Source organism: Stegodyphus dumicola, chromosome X1 (assembly GCF_044657685.1).
Source record: "Stegodyphus dumicola isolate Sdum_Otavi_A_Nest chromosome X1, ASM4465768v1".
Lineage (NCBI taxonomy): Eukaryota > Metazoa > Arthropoda > Arachnida > Araneae > Eresidae > Stegodyphus > Stegodyphus dumicola.
Window position 1 is genome coordinate 62367269 of NC_140780.1, and position 12220 is coordinate 62379488.

Here is a 12220-nt window from a genome sequence, read left to right on the forward strand (position 1 = left end):
TGCCTCCATGAAAGTGGCGGCTTGGACGAGTAATTGAATTATATCCTGGTGCTGATGGAAAAGTTCGTGTTGTGAAACTAAAAACTTTATTGGGCAAAATGAAGCGTCCTATACATAAACTTTCCCGCTTACCATTGAGTGAATAAGACTCTAAAAAAAAAAAAAAAAAAAAAAAAACATTATATGTATATTCATAATTTGTGTCTTTATTATTATTATTAATTCAATTATGTTTCAGATTCAGAGAATGGACCACAATTGTGGATTATGGTAATTTAGCAGTTTCATTATTTTGTTTTCCTTCTAGAGATTGTAAGCATGTTTTATTTGTAAAATTTTGTGCTAAATTTAATGTTGTTATTCAATTTAAATTTGTCATTATGCATTTTTATTTTATATGATATACTGTTGAACTTTGGAAAACTTGTTTGAATCTAAAATTGAAGATTTTTATAATAATGTTGTAATGAACCAATGTTCATCGGGGCGGAGTATGTTCCGTCTTTTTGGTAGATAGGTGGCGCTCTTGATGCGCGCCGATGAAAAATATTTCACTTGACGCTTGAACATGAACAATGACGCATGTCATATTTATTTGATGCTTGATTATGTTTCATGGCCGCTATAGGCGGAAGTAATATAAGTTTATCGTTAATAAATGTTATTTCTATGTTCTAAGAAATCTTGAAGTTTTGCTTTGAAATTCTAATGCTCTCCCAACCTTGACTCCTGAAACGAAATGATCTTTGAATTTATGACTCATGAAGAGACATCACACACAACTTCCTTAGGGAATGCGTATAAAATTAAGCAAATCTCGGAAGCTTTAACGAATGAAGGTTTTAAGGATGATACTTCGTTTCCGGGTCTTTCAATTAAGACCGTAAGTTTATGAATAGCAAAGAAACATAAATTGATTATTAGAATAATTCTTAAGATTCCGTTTAAGTTCAAAAGTTATAAAGTTTCAGACTGGATTCGCGCTTTCGATACAGGCAATTTTTTAAATATGCTTTTATTACTGAAGTAAAGCTGTCTAATCTCATTTCGTAATTTGGTGATAAGTTAGTGAGACTATAAGATAGGCAATTAAACCGTAACACACTTTTCTGTTTTCTGATTCCGAATGCTTTCTGATTAGGAATTCTGCGGGGTTTGGCTAAGCTCAACAGCCATTTCATTGTTTCATTGCACAGAAGATTCTTGAGGGTGCACTACACGAGACAGAACGAGGCTGTATTTACGAAATGGGGGAAGAAGCATAAGGAATCGCCTTCGGCTGGGCAACAAAGCTTTTGCTAACTACTATATGAATGAGACAGCATACGTAAGTTTGAAAGTAAAATCCAATCAATAGCAGAAAATGGAGGTCGCCTCACAACTCCTTTCAAAACAGAAAGTACTTGTCACTCAGTACCCGTATTTTGAATTTTTATTAATTTATTTATGTGTATTGCCACATCTCTAAGTATTCGTTACCAGTAAATTTTTGCATATTTTCTTAAGTCGGCCGAAAAAAAAAACAGTTATTTTAAATTTTTTTCTAAATTTTCGTTATTGAAAGACTGAAAGATAATCGAAAAATTCCTTTAATATTTTGAGTGCATGTGGAAAGGATTTTGAAAATTAGACAATAATTCACATGGAAAATTTCTCAATTAAATGCGTACAGAATCAAAAATACCCAAATGTTTCCTACTTTCTGCGTCAGTGTATGAAGACTGGGAAAAATAATGGTACCTAAAGCTTGCAATCAGAGTACATGATACAGTTACCGTTCAGAAAAGAGAGAGTGTTATGATTTAGTTCATAAAAAAAAGGTAAGTGGACTGTAATATATCACTTGTTTATTTTACATAACACTTTGAAATAGAAGGAATGCCGTCCATGTGACGACACAGCTCACATCACTCCAAGCACAGTAGCAATTAATAAAACAAAAAAGAATAGAATACAAATCACATAAATTATGAGTTGAAAGTTCGTTACCATAGCAACCAGAATTGAATCATCAGGCGGCAACGCCATCTAATGTTGCAAAGACACACTAGTAATTCGTTTGGTACGAAAAATACTAAACATAGCCCCCGGCCTTGAAGCCTTCTAAGGGTTCAAAAATGACAAATAGTTAAAGCATACATAATAACATTAACAAAAAAAATTAACTGAAAATATAACTAAAATTAAAGTTCAATAATATGAAAAAAGTCAATAGTTCATAGTTCATATTAGTCATGATTGGGGATAAGACACAATTTAGTAACAGCTCGTTTGAAATCACCAGCGGCTGTATGGATTGTAGCCACTCGAACTTTTTTATCACTACCTGGATGAATTAAGGCAATTCTTCCAATTTTCCATTGGTTTGGAGGCAGTTGTTCGTTTTTGATCAGAACTAAATCACCACATTTTAGATTTGGAGACGCACGAAACCACTTAGCACGTTGTTGAAGTGTTGTTAAATATTCTGCACACCATCGTTTCCAAAAATGTTGCACAGTCTGTTGAACTAGAGACCAACGTTTAAGTCGTGAAGATTTCACATCACTCAAGTCAGATTCCGGAATGGCAAGCAAAGGGGCTCCAATCAGAAAATGACCTGGAGTCAATGCACTAAAGTCGTTTGGATCACTAGACATCGCACAAAGAGGACGGGAATTCATACACGCTTCCACTTGTGTAAGCACTGTTAAAAATTCCTCGTAAGTTAGAAGTTTGGATCCTAATACTCGTTTAAGATGAAATTTCATGGATTTCACATTAGATTCCCACAACCCACCGTAGTGAGGAGATGTCGGAGGATTAAATAACCAAGTTATACCTTCTGAGGTAATGTAGTCACATAATTCACTGCTTTTCTCAATGCGAGCTGCATTTTTATAAATCTCCTTCAGTTCCTTACTAGCACCTTTGAAGTTAGTAGCACAGTCACTCGAAATTTTAGATGGTTTGCCTCGTCGGGCGATAAATCTTTTTAGAGCTGCTAAAAACGTTGAAGTTGATAAATCACTGACTAACTCCAAGTGTACAGCTTTTGTTGAGAACACACAAAAATGGATATGTAACACTTGAAAGTTTTTGTTCTTCTCCCAACTTGGGACTTAATAGAATATGGACCAGCATAGTCAACACCGGTGACTGCAAAAGGTCTTGATGGTTGAACTCTGGGCGAGGGTAAATCACCCATTATCTGGGTCACAGTCTTGCCTCGATTTCTAATACAAGGAATACATCTGTGAATAATCTTTCTCACTACGCTTCTCACCGCAAGAATCCAAAACTGCATTCGTAAAGTGCTTATTAATAATTCTTGACTAGCATGCAAACAATTGACATGGTAATGAGTTACGATGAGATTAGTGACATGTCCTTCCTTTGGAAGCAAAATAGGATGTTTGCTATTTTCAGGAATGTTTGTATTTTTTAAGCGACCACCTACTCGAATGACGCCTTCTTCATCAAGGAAGGGAGTTAATTGTATTACTCGGCTGCTCACACCTTTTAATTCTCTCGATGTTTTTAAATAAGAGAGCTCTTGAGGAAAATATGATTCTTGGACATTTTTTATCACTGTTTTTGTAGCTAATCGAAGCTCATCGGTTGTCAGAAAACCTCTCAAACGATTTTCGGAGAAGTTTCGACAGTTGTAAATAAATCTTAGGCATAATGCAACTATACGACGTAATTTTGTCCAAGATGAATACCGTTTAAAAATGTCATTTTCCTTTGCCGCACAAGATACTGAAATGCAAGTTTTTCTTTCTTCTCTACGAACTCCTTCATAATCTACATCAGAAAGATGTTCACTGTCAGGACATGGTTCGAAATCTTGTGAATATAACCAAGTAGGTCCAATGAACCATCGTTCACACTTCAGAAATTCTGCTGGAAACATTCCTCTTGTACCTGAATCAGCTGGGTTCCGCTTTCCATTGATATGGTTCCACCTTACATTAGGAATTGTATTCTGTATTTTAGCAACGCGGTTTGCAACAAAGGGAACCCAACGGTATGGTTCTGCAGAAATCCAGGACAGTACAACAGTTGAATCTGTCCAGGCCAAAACTTTACGTATAGGAAACTCTAAATGTTCTAACACTGATTTAAGCAAATTCACTAACAAAACTGCGGCGCATAACTCTAATCGAGGTAATGATTGCACTTTCAGAGGAGCAACTCTTGTTTTTGATGTTAAGAGTGTTACTTTGATGTCCAAATTACGTGACACTGAACGCAAATAAATTGCTGCACAGTAGCCTTTTTCGGAGGCATCACAAAAAGCACAGATATCAATATAGTTCACATCAGGAATCAAAACAAATCTTGGTATTTTTAATTGTTGAATAAGATGTAAATCATTTCGGAAAGTCTTCCATTTGTTAGCAATCTCATAACTAACAGGTTCATCCCACGATAAATGGAGTTTCCACATCTCTTGTATCAAGATTTTGACATAAATAATACAAGGAGCAAGCCAACCCAATGGGTCAAATATTTTCGCTAAATCAGAAAGGATATCTCTTTTAGAGTATTTAAGCTTTTTACCAGAAATGGATACGGAAAAGTTAAAGTAGTATTCACGGGGGTTCCAATTAATTCCTAAAACTTTGATTGAGCTATCGTCTTGAATTTTCATAGCCTCAGAATCATTTCTCAACTCCTGGGGTATATTCTCTAACACTGACAAGTCATTGGATGACCATTTACGCAAAAGAAATCCTCCACGTTCCAACATTTGCAAGAGTTGATTTACTAGATTTTTGCACTCTTCAGTGTTTTGAGCACCTACCAAACAATCATCTACAAAAAAGTTTTGAAGTACAGCCTTCGAAGCTAAAGGATAGTTATTCTGCTCATCGTAGGCAAGTTGGTATAAAGCACGAGTAGCCAAATATGGAGCCGAGGCAGTGCCGTATGTGACAGTATTAAGTCGAAATTCTTGAATAGGATCACTTGGACGGTCCCGCCAAAATATCCTTTGAAAGTTTCTATCCTCTTCATTAACTAGAATTTGTCTAAACATTTTCATGATATCAGCTGTGACAACTACTGGGTAACATCTGAATTTGACCAAAACTGGAAAAAGCTCTTGTTGTATTCTGGGACCTGTCATCAATATGTCGTTAAGAGACAGTCCTGATGAAGACTTACTAGTAGCATTAAATACCACACGTATTTTACTCGTAGAGCTAGATTCCTTAATTACTGCATGATGTGGCATGTAGTATGCCTGACTTGAGGACTCTGAACTACGGACTGGTTCCATGTGCCCGAGATCCAAGTATTCCTTCATGAAATGTTTATACATATCATATGTATCAGGAGATCTTAAGAGATTTCTCTCTAAAGATTTAAATCTTTGTAAAGCAAGATCTTTAGAATTACCCAACCTTGAAGGGTTATCTTTAAATGGAAGTTTCACTACATAACGACCATTTTGATCACGGAAGTGTGTTGTTTTAAAGAACTCTTCACATTTTTTATCTTCACTTGAAATACGTTTGACTTCCGGAATGGAGTCTAAAGACCAAAATCTTTCAACTAATTCGTTTGTATTCAACTGAAGATTATTCACTGTAAAAGTGTTAGATTCGAATCATCAGTAATAGTGTTCCCGGAAATGATCCAACCCAACTGAGAACAAATTGCAAAGGGTAATGATTCTCCTCTCTTTATGATGTCTCCCTTAAGCATAGTAAAAAATACATTTACACCTAACAAAATATCTATTGGTTTTCTTTCATAGAACTTAGGATCAACTAAGACTAGATCGTCAAAATGATTCGCAATTTTAGAAGGAAGCGACACGTTAGGCACATCTGAAGTTATCCTTGGAATCACGAATGCATATGTTCGAAATTTGGAATTTGACTCAAAGTGCGGGGTAAAGATTAATTCCACTTCTCCACTTGTTACAGTGTTTAACGAACCAAGGCACGATACTTCAATTTTTTTGTTAAATCTGCCTAACTTTAGTTTACTGACACACTCTTCACTTATAAAGCTGGCTTCACTGCCACAGTCTAGTAAAGCCCTGCAAGGGATGGCTTTACCATTGGAATCACTAACTTTAATGAGAGCAGTACACAGTAATACACGTTTTGATTCACCTTTAGAATAACTAAATTGTCCTGTACATGTTGTGGCATTTGTAACGACTTCATTCTTTGGTAAGAACACTTCGGCTTTGGGGGAGAGTGAGGACGTTTGTTTTGGTTTCTCATTTTCACTAGTTTTGATATTTCGATCAAAATGAAGAACAGTATGATGAGGTAACTTACACGTCATACATTTATCTAAACTACGACAGTTTTTCACTAAATGAGGCTGAGAAGATAAACAATTAAAACAAATTTTGTGTTTCTTAACAAATTCGATTCTTTTTGACACTTAAGTTTAAAAACTTAGCACATTTGTGAAGAGAATGATCTTCCTTGCACATTATACAACTGTTTTTACTCGACACTAAAGAAGTTAATTTGGAATTAGAAAATTTCCTAAAATCTTTAGATTGGTTTCTACTATTCTGCAGGGTTCTAGCGTGGTCTTTTAGAAACTCGAGTAAATTATCTAAAGTACCTAATTCATCTTTTTTCAAAGTTCTTTCCCACCAAAATTTTATGTTTTTATCTAATTTCTCAGTTATCAGATAAAAAAAAAGAACATCAGAAAGATCAGAAACTTCTAGCTTAAGAGTTTTTTTTCAAAGAGCGTATACATTCATTCACTACATCAACACAATGTAAAATAGCTTGAGCTGAATCAGAAACATTTGGCAAATTAAACATTTTACGGATTAATGCATTAGTTAATTCTCTTTTATTAGAATAACGTTCCTGTAAAAGTTGCAACGCTATATCATAATTAGCATCAGAAATAGGAATTGACTCAATAATAGACAGAGCCTTTTTTTTTACAAGAAGCCTTTAAATATTGAAACTTCTGACATTTAGAAATATTCGGATTGTTATCTACACTGGCCTTAAAAAGATCATAGAAACTAATCCACTCATCTATATTTTCCCCTGTAAAGGTAGAAAGTTCTAATTTTGGTAATCGAACGTCAGACGAATTTACTTTTGCTGCACTACTTGTTTCGATAACAGAGTCACTGGAAAGTTTCTGTAACTTTTTATTTATAGTTATCCATAATTCATCTAAAGTTTCTTGTATTGTTTGTTGTTCCGTAATGAATGTATCACAATCTTTTTCAGGACACAACAAAAATATTTCCTCATAAATAGAACGAAGCTCACTGTTAAAAGCATTTAGTTTCGTTTCGAACAACTTTACCTCTAAAATTTCTGCTTGTTCTAAATTCGAATTTACCTTGCCTTTAAATGTTGTTATATTGCTTTTTAGAACCTTCTTTTTAGTTAAAACTGGTTTCAAATCAGCCATTATGAATAACAATAAATATTATACTAACAACTCTAGCAAAAGAAGATGAAATATTGGAACGTACTCACCCCAATGTTGAGGTTTCTACGCTACACCATGCCACGGGAATATTCCACAAATCGAATCGAAAGAACACTAAGCTGTTTATTAATCCACAAATCGAAAGTGATTTAACTTGCTAATATTTGAATAAATCACATCATATCCAAAGATCGCTAACTCTTCTCTCCGGTCGCTAGGACCATAAATGTTATGATTTAGTTCACAAAAAAAAAGGTGAGTGGACTGTAATATATCACTTGTTTATTTTACATAACACTTTGAAATAGAAGGAATGCCGTCCATGTGACGACACAGCTCACATCACTCCAAGCACAGTAGCAATTAATAAAACAAAAAAGAATAGAATACAAATCACATAAATTATGAGTTGAAAGTTCGTTACCATAGCAACCATAATTGAATCATCAGGCGGCAACGCCATCTAATGTTACAAAGACACACTAGTAATTCGTTTGGTACGAAAAATACTAAACAGAGAGAGAGAAGGAACATATCGAATTAATTAATTCAGTGCGGGGCTGTAAGATGATCTAGGATTTACGATCCCATAAGAATGATTGAACATGTTTCGTGGCGCCAATATGTCTTTTATCAGCATATAAATTATGCAACACTGTAGTGAGTTATAATGAAACAACGCAAGAAAAGCGAAGTTTTTATAAGACTTACAGAAGTGGAGAAGACTTTTATCATGCTTTTAAAAAGAAGTGATGCATAAAAATAATGCAAATAGGTACTTGAAACGCTATTGCTAAATTCGTCTAGAGAGAAAGAACGGAGAAGTAAAATAACATTATTCTAAGGTATTTTCTTTCTCCTTTCCGCCTGCCTTTGTGTTGTAATTAGAAGCATACTCGACGCATTTTCGTGAGGTCCAGAGTTCGAGTCTCGGCGAGGGCATTGCTTATTTCTCACGTCGCCTGCCTCAAAGTAATAGAGTGACTCTACACAATCATTGCAATTTTTATAACGTTCTAGTCTTAACGTTTCCAATTGCCTATTCTTAAATACTTTTTATTATCCCATATTTTCGCTACACATGTTACAGACAGCAGACAAACAACAGAACTCATCGTAATAAGTGCTCGTCTGGTAAGCAAATTCCTCCAGCCTTTTTGTCACTGCGCTAGAACATTTGAATTACCACATACTGTATAAAAAATACTTAATAGGAAAGCATTTATCTCAAAAAGTAAACTGTTTGCGTTTTACTGCTCCCACAACAATAAAAATTGGCCGATGGGAATTGGTGAAGAGAACATCAGAGCAAGAATTTACCAGTATGGACCTATATTACTGTCAGTGATACGTCAAGGCTTGATATAATACCAGGTCCTAAAAACTTTTATACTTGGAAGAAATGAAAAACGTGAATCGTCCTTACCAACATTAAGGAATGTGATAATGATGGATTGGTAGAGGTGATTTTATGAACAAAAATACTCGTGCATGAAGGACGGAGGATGTGTACACATTTTTAGAACGATTTCGGGGTCGTTTAATTAAAGTTTAAAAGGTAAAAAATAGTTTTTTAAATGTCGGTCTGATAATCTTTATTCTGGACTATAAGCTTTCGTTATGATTTCCATACTAGAAAGGCATTTTGTAAAATTTCCAGGGGTATGTTTTACCATTCCCCTTCCACTACTTTCTAGAGTTCATCAATTATGGTGGAGTTGGGCTTAGAAAGAATTATTTTCAATCGCTTAAAGTCATGCTAGTCCGTAGGTGAGAGGTTTTTTTTTAAATTTTTCCTTTTCGTTTTCTATCATAAAAAGACCCTTTTTGTTGCAGTCATTTAGCTGAATCCATCCTTCATCAAAAGTCACAATGCATTTCCATTTATCTCCTGCTAAATAGTTTTTATACAGGTTTTTACAAATTGCTCGGCTTTGAGCCACATGCCTCGGCAAAAGCTGGTGATCATCACCTTTTTTAATTTGCAAATCTTGGTTTATTATTTTACTTATTGCTGCTATTCAAAGACTTTGGAAATGATTTCTGAGATGGTGGAGTTTGTCTTTTCACCAGCAGTTGAACTTAGAAACATTAGAAAAATTACGCACCTTTTTTTGGGTATTCATTATTTTGGATATTAATTTATTTGTATTTTTGGGTATTCAGTCTTCTTCCAATGTAGAATTAATTACTCACGGTTTATCCCTTTCTGATTAATAACGTTGCTTATCTTCTTTTATAAATTTTAATACATGTATTTTACGTTTTAAATTAAGGAATAGGAATATAACTCATCGGAAAGCGCAAAAACATATCCTTTAATCCACAGCTTTTTTAAGTGAGACTTTTGGAAAGAAGAATAAATTTAGTAGTAGCAGACAATATTTATTATTTCAAATATTAGGCTGTTGCCAAAATTTTTATTCCAAAGCATTTGCTTTTTTTAAATTCTTTATCGAAATGGTTTTAAAAATGTGTAAACCGCCTTTGTAACTCACCTTTATATGTATTCAATAAAGGATGTTTGTTTCCCTAGGATATCGAGAAGAAGACTTACAATTCCACTTAAGATAATTCAGATGTACATGTGGATCAGTATTTCTTTTGATGGATGAAAACGCATATTCAGATTGAGCAAACCTAGTTGATAAATTTAATAAAACCGGAAACCGTGCGGGAATAGACTAGTCAGTCAAATCTCTTGATCTGTGTCCCACAGTGACATTTGAGACGTTTCTGGAAGAGCTGTGAAATTGCGAAACTCTTCATCTGAAAATTACATTATCTTGAAAACACTAAGAATGGAGAAGGGGACCCTGCTTTTATGAGGTTTAATTACACACCTTTCAAACAGAATGAAATAGCGTTGTGATACGAGTACACAAATTAATGGAAACCATAGTCCCATGTCATAAATCTGGATTCGTTTCCAAGGCGTTTAATATTGTTCTCATATTTTAGTATGATATAGCGTATATATGTGATAATACGCAACATCGTAAATAAATTAATTTAGCTGTATTCGCCGGTTCTTGAGTAATTAGTTTTCTGCGTGTAAAAGTAGTTTTGGACCTCATTGTACTTTTGAAGACATTTCTATTCTTTGTATTCAGCGACTGTGCGATTTCTCTAGTTTTCAGTCTCAGTGATTGTCAGGTATTTAAAATTTCATCAAGGAAATTTAATAGAAATGAAAATTATTTATAATTTACAGCATATTTCACCCTTCAGTCATGATTTCAATACAGTAAGAATAATTCAAAGTACTTTGCATCCTTAGGTTACCATACGTAGGTATAAGATTCACATTATTTATTCTGATTCAAAGAAGACATCAGAAAAATTTGCAGTTTGTAGAGTTTTTCCCACAGCATTCAGTACCTGAAATCAGTTAAAAGTGAAAGTCGCAATTAAACAGTTGCATTTAAGAAAATATAAACCTTGTTCTGGCAACATTGCCTCATTCTAAGTTGATTTGTACTTTCTGACTAAGTACGGCTGAATTGTGTTTGTAGCGCTAAAATCAAGATTTTAAAAGAGCAAACATTTTTTATTTTATGAAAGTAAATAATTCTCAACAGACAGTAAAGAATGTCGCGAGTTAAAAATGAGCCAGTAATGAGTAAAAAATAAATTAAGGTTCCCATGGATAACATAAAAATTAAAAAAAGTAAACTTGATTAAAAAAGTAATTCCGCAAGCATAAAATGAAAAAAACAATTGGATATGCACGGTGCTTGAAGTCGCCTGCTAAATATATGATACAATTTTAAAATGAGCGAAAAAAAACTAAATGAATAATATAAGCAACCAGAAAATCAATTTCATACTTAGAAGAGAATTAAGAAATCTAATCATGAGTTAATGGGACTCATACACCTTAAAACCCAGATCTTCAATTATGTAACTGTTGCAAGAATTGGGATACCTTATTTATTTTAAAAGCAATTACTTCCATTTTTTTACAGCTGACTACATAATATGGCTGCTTTCGGCAATAGTAACCAGACAGTTTGTGTTGCCACAAATATTTTTATAATTTAATCCGCTTTGTGACAAAATTTTTCGTCATGTTTCCACCTTGCGAGCACAGTTTAAAAGCATTCTGTTGCATACTTTAAGTCCATATTTAATATATAGCTTTTATAACGTTTGGAAATTACTATGAACCAAAAATTCTAAGAATTTCATGTTAAATTTTTATTTTATTTGGAGTTGAGTTTATAAAATGTATTTTATTAAAAAAATGTGTAATGTTTTCGTACATAAAATTTTTTAATATTAAAATATTCATCAGATTTTTGATTCAGTTAGAAAATAGTGCCCATATAAGGAATTCCATCAAATTTCAAGTATGTACCATTAGCCGTTTTTAAAATATCATGCGCGTGAGATGAAAACATGGCGAAAACTTTTGTCACAAAGCGGATTAAATTACAAAAATAATTGTGGCAACATAAACTTTCTGGTTACTAGTTCCCAAAGCAGCTACATTACGTAGTCAGCTGTAAAAAGTTGGAAGTAATTGCTTTTAAAATAAATAAAATATCCCAATTCTTGCAACAGTCACATATTCGAAGATCATGAGGGGTTTAAAGTGTATGAGCCCTCTTAATGAAATAATATGTTTGTTAACGAAATAGTACATTAATTAATGAAAATCAACTCTGTCCAGCAGCTCTGCGAATTCTGAACAGGCTACACAAGGGCTCTTGAATTAACAACAGATGATCCGTTTGTAATAATAAAGAAATCATCACCACGAGCAAGTGACAAAACAAGCAAGTTAATGACAAGC